This window comes from Nicotiana tabacum, chromosome 15 (assembly GCF_000715075.1).
Source record: "Nicotiana tabacum cultivar K326 chromosome 15, ASM71507v2, whole genome shotgun sequence".
Taxonomy (NCBI): Eukaryota; Viridiplantae; Streptophyta; class Magnoliopsida; order Solanales; family Solanaceae; genus Nicotiana; species Nicotiana tabacum.
Genome location: NC_134094.1, coordinates 12,041,897 through 12,051,865, shown reverse-complemented (window position 1 = coordinate 12,051,865; position 9,969 = coordinate 12,041,897). Strand labels below are relative to the sequence as shown.

General features: G+C 37.2%; 1 pseudogene; it reads right to left on the bottom strand.

Moving 5' to 3' along the window:
* Positions 1-4,574: 4,574 nt before the first annotated feature.
* On the bottom strand, positions 4,575-6,025 carry LOC107805158 (mitogen-activated protein kinase kinase kinase 20-like; annotated as a pseudogene).
* Between the last annotated feature and the right edge of the window lie 3,944 nt (positions 6,026-9,969).

The following is a 9,969-nucleotide window of genomic DNA, read 5'->3' as shown; positions in this document are numbered from 1 at the left end:
CGCGTAAGCAAGTTCGTATGATATTTTAGGACTTGGGTGCATGTTTGCTTTGGAGCCCTGAGGGTTCGGGTTGATTTCGGGTGGTTAACGGACCATTTTTGGACTTGGAAAAACTGCAAAAATCTACTTCTGGTATCCTTCTTCGCGTTCGCGAGAGGTGGCTCACGTTCGCGAAGAAAAAAATGGAGGCAGGTGAAATTTACTCTTCGCGTTTGTGAAGAGGGGGACGCATTCACGAAGGGAAGAGGGCAATGTTCATCGCGAGCGGGTGGAAGCGTTCGCGTTCGCGTAGAAGGCGAGGCCTGGCCGGGCACCAAGCGTTAAAGCTTTGTGTTCGCGTACGGTGTATCGCGTTCGCGAAGGCTAAATTTGGCAAGGCTTCGCGTTCGTGACATTGCCTTCGCGTTCGCAAAGAGCAAAGTTTTGGCAGCACAAAATGTGCTTCACGAACGTGAGGCACTGACCGCGTTCGCGAAGGGTAAAAGTCCTAGAAACAGAACTTAAGTTATGGAAATGAGGTTTCGACCCATTTTCAATTCTTTTCCATTTTTTGAGCTCGGGTAAGGCGATTTTTGGGCGATATTTACGGAAAAACATTGGGGTGTGTGTTCTTTATCCTATATTGATTATATTTCATGATTTCATACTCATTTATATAATGAATCCGTGAATTTATAGAAGAAAAATCAGATTTTTATAAAATCTTCCAAAAACGAAGATTTAAGATTTGAAGGTCCATTTGATATAGAATTGGACAAATTTGGTATGGTTGAACTCGTATCGAAACGGCTGTTCGGATTTCGCAATTTTTTCCGGGATTTGAGACATGGGTCCCACTGCCGAATATTTTAATAAATTTCGGATTTTTATCCGAAAAATTTGTAAATTCATATGGAATTAATTCCTATGATTCGTATTGAATATATCGAATTGTTTGTGAATAGATTTGAAGCTTTCGGAGGCAAATTTAAAAGGAAAAATTATGGTTGAATAATTGATTGGAATTTGCGAAGCGAGGTAAGTGTCGGGGTTAACCTTGACTTGAGGGAATAGAACCCTTAAATTAATTGTTATGTGAATTTCATGTGAACGACGTATAGGCGAGGTGACGAGTGTCTATACGTCGTCAAATTAATTGTTTGCCTACTTAATTAAAAAATCATAAATTATTTTTAATCATAAATTAATTATTCTAATAATTGTTTCTCTTATTCTTTGTCAAAATATTAATTCTTGAATTCCTGCATTAATTGTTACATGCTATTTGAATTATGTGTTTTAATTGTTATTTGAATTTAGCATATTAAACTGCCTATTTTCTCCCTGATTTCTATAATAAATTGCTAATTATCATTGTTTGTTTCATAATTAAATTATAATTATTGTATGCTTGTTGTCTTATGATTTTATATTAATTGTTGCGTTTATTGGGGAATATCTTCTATAAGAATTGATTGAAATGAAAATATTGGAGGATCGGGTTGCACGCCGCAACAGACTTGTTAAAAAGTTAATATTGGAGGATCGGGTTGCACGCCGCAACAGACTTGTTAAAAAGTTAATATTGGAGGATCGGGTTGCACGTCGCAACAGAACTGAATGTGCATATATTGTGAGAGCGGGTTGCACGCTGTAACAGAATTAAATGTGAATATATTGTGAGAGCGGGTTGCACGCTGCAACAGAATTGATGGAAATGATAATTGATTATGACTGCTGCGTTGGCTTCAATTATAATAAATGAGTTACCTGATTTAATTCTATTATTTTTGGTTGTTATTAATACTGCGTACAGGTTAATGTAAGTGAACCGCCTTAGCCTCGTCACTACTTCGTCGAGGTTAGGCTCAGCACTTACCAGTACATGGGGTCGGTTGTACTGATACTATACTCTGCACTTCTTGTGCAGATTTTGGAGTTGGTCCCAGCGGCGTACCATAGACTTGCTCGGATTTCAGCTACCAAAGGAGACTTGAGGTATAACTGCATGGTGTCCGCAGTTCTGAAGTCCCCCTCTATTTTACTTTAGCTGTGTGTTTATTCCCAGACAACTTTATTTTATTCAGACCTTATTTGTATTTATTCTAGAAGCTCGTGCACTTGTGACACAAATTCTGGGATGGTATTTAGACACCGTTGTTTTTATGAATTATTCACTATATTTCAAACTTTGCTTCCATTTTTGTTTCCTTGATTATTAATAATTTAAAAATTATTTAAAAATTGGTTAATATTATTCTAACATTGGCTTGCCTAGCAAGTGAAATGTTAGGCGCCATCACGGTCCGAATGAGAGAATTTCGGGTCGTGACAAACAACCATATTTCTTGTCAAGTAGTCCTAAAGCTCGATGTCACAAAACATTAATTTTTATCAATAAATGTCAAATTGCTATATAAAAAGTTATTAATTACAATATTAACATCCCATGATGTTAGTTTCAATATTTGCTCAACACCTTAGCAAAAAAACTTTGCTAACATCCTGAGCTAGACTATGCATGAAATCATGTTTTACATAACATTCCTAGCAAAATAATAATGAGCTTGTGTTTCTTCTAAACTTGTATCTTGGCTTGTAGCTTTAATCTTCAAAACCTGTAAGTACAAAATTTTGAAAAGACTATAAATAACTATTGGTAAAATAATATATGTAAATTTATACTAGAAATGGTTAAACCGCTTACCCCAAAAGCAGTCTAAATTCATCAGGTGTTATCCAGCAACATCAACAATGCTACAAGAATATAAGAAAATTAATTAGAAAAATTTTGGAACGGTAAATTAAACTTCGGTTCGATAAAAGAAGAGGAGAAGGTTTATTTTGTTATTTTGTATAAGTCCAGCTGCTTTCACCAGAACATATCATGTGTCGCGGAATGTTTTGTGCCAGTTACTTTGCTGCAAGGAATTGCAAATTTGCTTTGAACTTTACGAGATTACTCATGTATTCCCCTCTTGTCTTACATTATCTTTATGTAAGAAGGTGAAGGGCTTCCCCACTCCAAATTCCTTGCTTTTAAGAAGCTGGCTCCTACTCCTCTTCATGACCTCCCGTAGTGGTCCTTGCTTTTAAGAAAGCAGAGCGGGGCTAATTTCTCGTACTTGCTCAGTGTACCCCACTTTCTTCGCGACTACAAGAAAAATGGCCTTTAACGAAGGGAAATCTGGTCTAGTTAATACTACTACGAATGAGAATCAGTCTCAAAATCACAAAACATGGCAAAGTTAATTCAGAAATATCCTTAAGCACAGTACAATTTACTTTGCTTAAGCATATATAGTACCACAGAATGCAGGGGATTTTCCTCCACCAAACATGACAGATAAACATGAGTATAAAACTCGTAGGTTACACGCTAGTGTCATGACTCACTGGACGAGCCTTTCTATTTGTACCAGTTGAGTGTGTCTGCCCATATTTTTTAATTTGAAGGAATATAAATTCATGAATGCAACAGAAATAGCAATAAGACAGAAATGACTATATAAAAATCAACAAAAAAATTAAAAAGCAGAGTATATTGTTACTAACTTGGTCAGCAGACAAAAATAGTGATCATTCAGTTGAAACGAGCGATGTCATAGGCGAGACATGTGATTGTTGAGCAGCAAGGAATTCCTTTATTTTCTTCATTTCTTTAATCTCATCTTGTGAGGTAGACAAGCGATCATGTAAGGATTTGTTTTCCTCACTTAAAGATTTGTTTTCCTATCTAGTTGAACGTAGAGCGGACAGTAATTCAGCCTTTGAAGAAGTGCCACCTTTCAAGTCTTTCGCCATTACTCCACCCCCATATTTGGCATGCAAGTGTCCTCTCCATTTGTTCCATAACTCTTTCATCCATCCCAATATATGATCAATCATGTCTACACTCTCAAATTTATCCTACAATAATCAAAATATCCATTGAGTTAATGCATTACAAGATAAATAATGCACTGTTCAAATATGATCATAGAAATTTTTTGATGTGGAAAAATAATGCACTGTTCAACTAATATGCAAGCACTAAATTTGATAAACTGCTCCAGACTGTTAGTTATTGTTGCATGAATACAGCTAGAGGGCAAGACGGTACTGGAAAACTCCATTTGATAAAATCTTCAAAATACTAATTTCATTGGCAGTTCAATTTCAGATTCAGTCTTTTATCTTTTTCAGCTTGTGTAAGACAGAAGTCTGCTCTACTACTAACACTTCATCCAGTGCTTTGCTTATTTTTGCATCAACCTTGCTAAATACCTCTTTCTGGACCAGGAATAAGCATTGAAAAAATAAAATTTTCCTGTTTCATACACAACCAAGGCGGTAAATTATAAGGAATAAGAACCACAGGCCAAATGCTATATGAAGTTTTTGAATACTGAAATGGCTGTAATCCATCACTAGCAAGTCCAAGTCGAACATTACTATTTAAGAAAATATAAACACAAAATTGTTTTTGTTTAATACAAGGGGCTGCACCTGATCTCACGTTTTCTCACAGGTTGCCTACGTACCCCGGGCTAAGCTCCTATGGGGATCAAGCCCAAACGTAGTTCTTTACATTAGTATAATTCTTTACATTTGTAAATTTCTAATCAAAACTGATAATCAGCATCCTTCTAGCTAGTAGCTTTCTTCTTTTGTTGGATCTGCAATTCAACAACTTCATTGGTTTTAGCATATCCATCTCCGTTGCAGAAATCGTCAATCAAAGGATTACTTTCACCAGCACAGATGTCGAATAAACAAAAACGAGTTGAGTTCCTTTTTCCTTTTCTGCTCACGAACAACAACATTATTATTAGATGAAAGAAATGGATGCTTTAATAGCATATCAGCAGTCCATCGCGATCTCGGCTCCTTAACAAGACACTTTTTCAGAAAATCTTCAGCCTCTTTTGACAATCTTTTGTTCTGCAAATCCGGTGATCCCATTCCAATTTTGCACAATAGATAAACAACGTTGTCAGCTTTACTGCAATCCCACACTGTCTTCCCTGTAACCATATCAAAGACAGTGCATCCGAAAGCCCAAACATCAGGTTCAGGTCCGTACTCGTTATCAAGAACTGATTCTGGCGCCATGTACATAGGTGTTCCTTTGAGTCCGTGCTTTCTTTTCTGACTCTTTACTCCTCCAACCTTCTTCGCGAACCCGAAATCAGCAATTTTGGCAACTTTATCAGTACCAACAAGAAGAATGTTATCTGGTTTAATGCCACGGTGAACGAAACCTCTTCCATGAATATGACTAATCCCGAATAAAATCGATTTCGCGTACTATTTTACCTCAAAATCTTGCAACCCTTGCCTTGAATTTTGACCAATCCGATAAGCTAAACTTCCAGCAGACGCGTACTCGAGCAACATGTTGTACAATATCTTCCCATCTTCATCAGTAACATTAGCTCCGAAACATCGAATAACATGATCACAATCTTGAAACTCGTGTAGTAATTCTCTTTCTTTCTGTAACAACTTTGAACGCGAAAACAAGACAGATTTTACTGCGATTGTCGACGGAATATCAATGGAGAAGTTTGTTGTTGTTGCTGAATTGACGATACCAAAACTGCCTCTTCCGATGGTTTTGCCTCTCGTCCATATTATTGGATGATCGGTAATCGCCGCCAAAATTTGAGCTCCTAGCAGGATAAAGGATGACAGTTCAGTTTGAATTGCTAGGGTTAAACATAGATCAAGTCTTAATCCCAAAGCGACATCGAAAAATTAAAATCACGATTAAGTTGCGACTCATAATTTTCCAAATGCGTCTTGTAAGTCGCAATTGCAATGAAAAATCGCAATTGCCAAATCGCAACTGCCAAATGCGTCTTATAAATCGCAATTATGGATATGCAACTTATGCCATGTATTATTATTGAGGACTTGCGTCTATTCTTTCCATTATGAGTCTCATTCTATAATTGTATTTTGCATATATCTGGTATTCCTTTAAAAACAACACACCACTAGAATTCCTTTAAAAACAACACACCAAATGAAATATGTTGTCAATACCATGTTGCTTTGCCATTTTGACATGAAACGTGTGATGTGAATACCTTTGTTTGCTAGGGAACCCCAAACAAAGGATAAAAAGACATTAGAGGCATAGGAGACCACTCTTTTTTGTTTCCCCTCCTATTCAGAAGGGACTACGTTGACTCTTGCGAAAGCGCTTTTTTTTTTAGTATTTTGGTGGCGCCAAAAACTTTATCAAGTATACATCATTGTCATATCGATTGAACCCCTAAAGCTGGCTCCTACTCCTCTTCATGACCTCCCGTAGTGGTCCTTGCTTTTAAGAAAGCGGAGCGGGGCTAATTTCTCGTACTTGCTCAGTGTGCCCCACTTTCTTCGCACTACAAGAAAAACGGCCTTTAACTAAGGGAAATCTGGTCCCTAAAGATCAAATTCTGGTCCTAATAGAGCAATTGCGACGGGAAAAAACCGGTCGCCACCCATCATAATAGCTTCCGCCGCTAAAGCTCAACAATGATCGGTTCAGAAACCTGGTCGTTAAATGTTTTTAGAGACGGAAAAAAAATCTAGTCGTTAAATACCTTCAGAGACTACATATCTCGTCCCAGTAAACAATTAATATATTGTAAAACTGTATATATTTGCCCGTCGTTAAACAATTTTAGCGACCAGCCTTCTCCTCCCTAATAGTCGATAAATATATTATGGAAAATATATATTTTCCGGTCGTTAACCAGTTTTAGCGACCAATCTTTAACTGGTCGTAGATTATCTTTTAGAGACGAGCAACACTAGTCGCTATTTAAAATAATTGTAGTAACTATAACGACCATATTTCTTGTCAAGTAGTCCTAAAGCTCAATGTCACAAAACATTAATTTTTATCAATAAATGTCAAATTGCTATATAAAAAGTTATTAATTACAATGTTAACATCCCATGATGTTAGTTTCAATATTTGCTCAACACATGCCTCCTTGCTATTGCAGCCAAAAGGACTTGGATTATTTACCAACTTGATGTAAACAATGCCTTCTTACATGGGGATCTTTCAGAAGAAGTTTATATGAAAGTCCCCCTTGGGTTGTCTGTTTTTTATCCTGCCAATGCTCCTTCTGGGTCTCCTCTTGTGTGCAGACTCAAAAAGTCCCTTTATGGGCTTAAGCAAGCATCAAGATAGTGGTTTGCCAAACTCTCTTCTGCTCTTATCTCCTGGGGATATCATTCTAGCCTCAATGATTATTCACTTTTCATTAGATCTTCATCAGCTTCTACAGTTGTTCTTGCAGTTTATGTGGATGACATATTATTGGTTGGGGATGATGTTGAGGAATTGGATTCTCTTAAGTCTTTATTGGATGATGAATTCAAGATCAAGGACCTTGGTGATTTGCACTACTTCTTGGGTATTGAAGTTTCTAGAGTTCCCCAAGGCTTTCTGTTGAATCAGCACAAATACACTAAAGAGTTACTTGCTGAATTTCACTGTTCAGATTGCTCTCCTGTTGTGGCTCCATTGGACTTGAATTGTAAACTTAACAATGAACTGGGGTGTTGCTCTCTAATCCTTATCCTTTTAGGAGATTAGTGGAAAAATTGAATTTCCTTCAGCATACAAGACCTGACTAAGCCTTCTTCATTCAACATTTGAGTCAATTTTTGCTTGCTCCCAGGTCTACTCATATGCAGGCTGCTATACACGTCCTTCGTTATCTGTTGAATGACCCTGCTAAGGGTATTCTTCTTAAAGGCTTACTCAGATTCAAATTGGGTTGCTTGCTATAATTCTAGGAAGTCTGTTACTGGGTATGTTATCTCTTTGGGTGGCAGCCCTGTTTGTTGGACCTCCTCTTGAAGGTCTACCTGAGGTTCTTCAACAGGTGCAGTTGCTCGAGCTCTGGATTGAGCTCTACCTCGACCTCTAGCACGACCTCGGCCTCGACCTCTACCCCTGGCCATAGTTGCCACCGAGGTTTCTGGTCCCTGTCCATCGGTAGAGGTATTACGCGTTATCACCATCTAGGAGTGAATAAGAGTAGAATGGTTCGATCATCGATGATAGAATAAAATCGCACGACAGAATAAGAAAGAAGCGATATTGTTCCTAAACTTCATAGCCTCTGAGAGATAAGTACAGATGTCTCCGTACCGATCCTTCAAACTCTACTAAGCTTGCTCGTGGCTCGTGAGACCTATGTAACCTAGTGCTCTGATACCAACTGTCACGGCCCGAAATTCCCACCTTCGGACCGTGATGGCGCCTAATATTTCACTTGCTAGGCAAGCCAACGTTAAAATAATATTAGCCATTTTTAAACAATTTTTAAATTTATTAATAATAAAAAAACAAATGCGGAAGTAAGGTCTGAAATATAGTGAATAATCCATAAAAATAACGGCATCTAAATACCATCCCAGAATTGGTGTCACAAGTGCACGAGCTTCTAAAATAATAAAAATAAAGGTCTTAATAAAATAAAGCTGTCTGAAAATAAACACCCAGCTAAGGTACAATAGACGGGAACTTCAGAACTGCGAACGCCGTGCAGTTATACCTCAAGTCTCCTCTGAGTAGCTGAAATCCTAGAAAGTTTATGGTACGCCGCTGGGACCAACTCCAAAATCTGCACAAGAAGTGCAGAGTGTAGTATCAGTACAACTGACCCCATGTACTGGTAAGTGCTGAGCCTAACCTCGACGAAGTAGTGACGAGGCTAAGGCGGTTCACTTACATTAACCTGTACGCAATATTAGTAACAACATCAATAATAGAAATAAAACAGGTAACTCATTTATAATGGTTGAAGCCAACTCAGCAGTTATAACCAATTATCATTTCCATAAATTCTGTTGCAGTGTCCAACCCGCTCTCACTATATATTCACATTCAATTCGGTTGCAGCGTGCAACCCGCTCTCCTAATATTTTCCTTTTAATCAAGAATGTCATATATTTATTTCAGTCAAGTATATATATAGACTTTTAAATAAGTCTATTGCGGCGTGCAATCCGATCCCCCAATATTGACTTTTCAATAAGTTTATTGCGGCGTGCAACCCGATCCTCCAATATTAACTTTTTAACAAGTCTGTTGCGGCGTGCAACCCGATCCTCCAATATGGACTTTTAAACAAGTCTCTTGCGGCGTGCAACCCAATCCTCCAATATGAACTTTTAAACAAGTCTGTTGCGGCGCGCAACCCGATCCTCCAATATATTCGTTTCAATCAACTCTGTTGCGGCGCGCAACCCGCTCCTCCAATATATTCATTTACCCATTTCTTATAGAATAAATTGCCCCAATAAATACAAAAATTAATATAAAATTTTAAAACAACAAGCATTCAATAGTTATGATTTAATTATGAAACAAGCAATGACAATTAGCAATTTATTATAAAAATCGGGGAGAAAATAGACAGTTTAATATTTAATATGCTAAATGTCAAGTAGCAATTAATACACATAAATCAAATAGCATGTAACAATTATTGCAGGAATTCAAGAATTAATATTTGTCAAGGAATAGGAAAGAAATAATTATTATAACAATTAATTCGTGTCTTAGAATAATTTATGATTTTCAAATAATTATGCAAATAATTAATTTGACGACGTATAGACACTCGTCACCTCGCCTATACGTCGTTCACATGCATTTCACATAACAAATAATTTAAGGGTTCTATTCCCTCAAGTCAAGGTTAAACACGACACTTACCTCGCTATGCAAATTCCAATAAATTACTCGACCACAGCTTTTCCTTTTAAATTTTTCTCCAAAATCTTCAAATCTATTCACAAATAATTCGATATACTCAATACAAATCGTAGGAATTAATTCCATATGAATTTACTAATTTTACGGATAAAAATCCGAAATTCACTTTAAAAATTGACAGTGGGGCCCACATCTCAAATCTCAGAAAAACTTATGAAATCCAAACACCCATTCTGAGACGAGTCCAACCATACAAAAATTATCAAATTTCGACA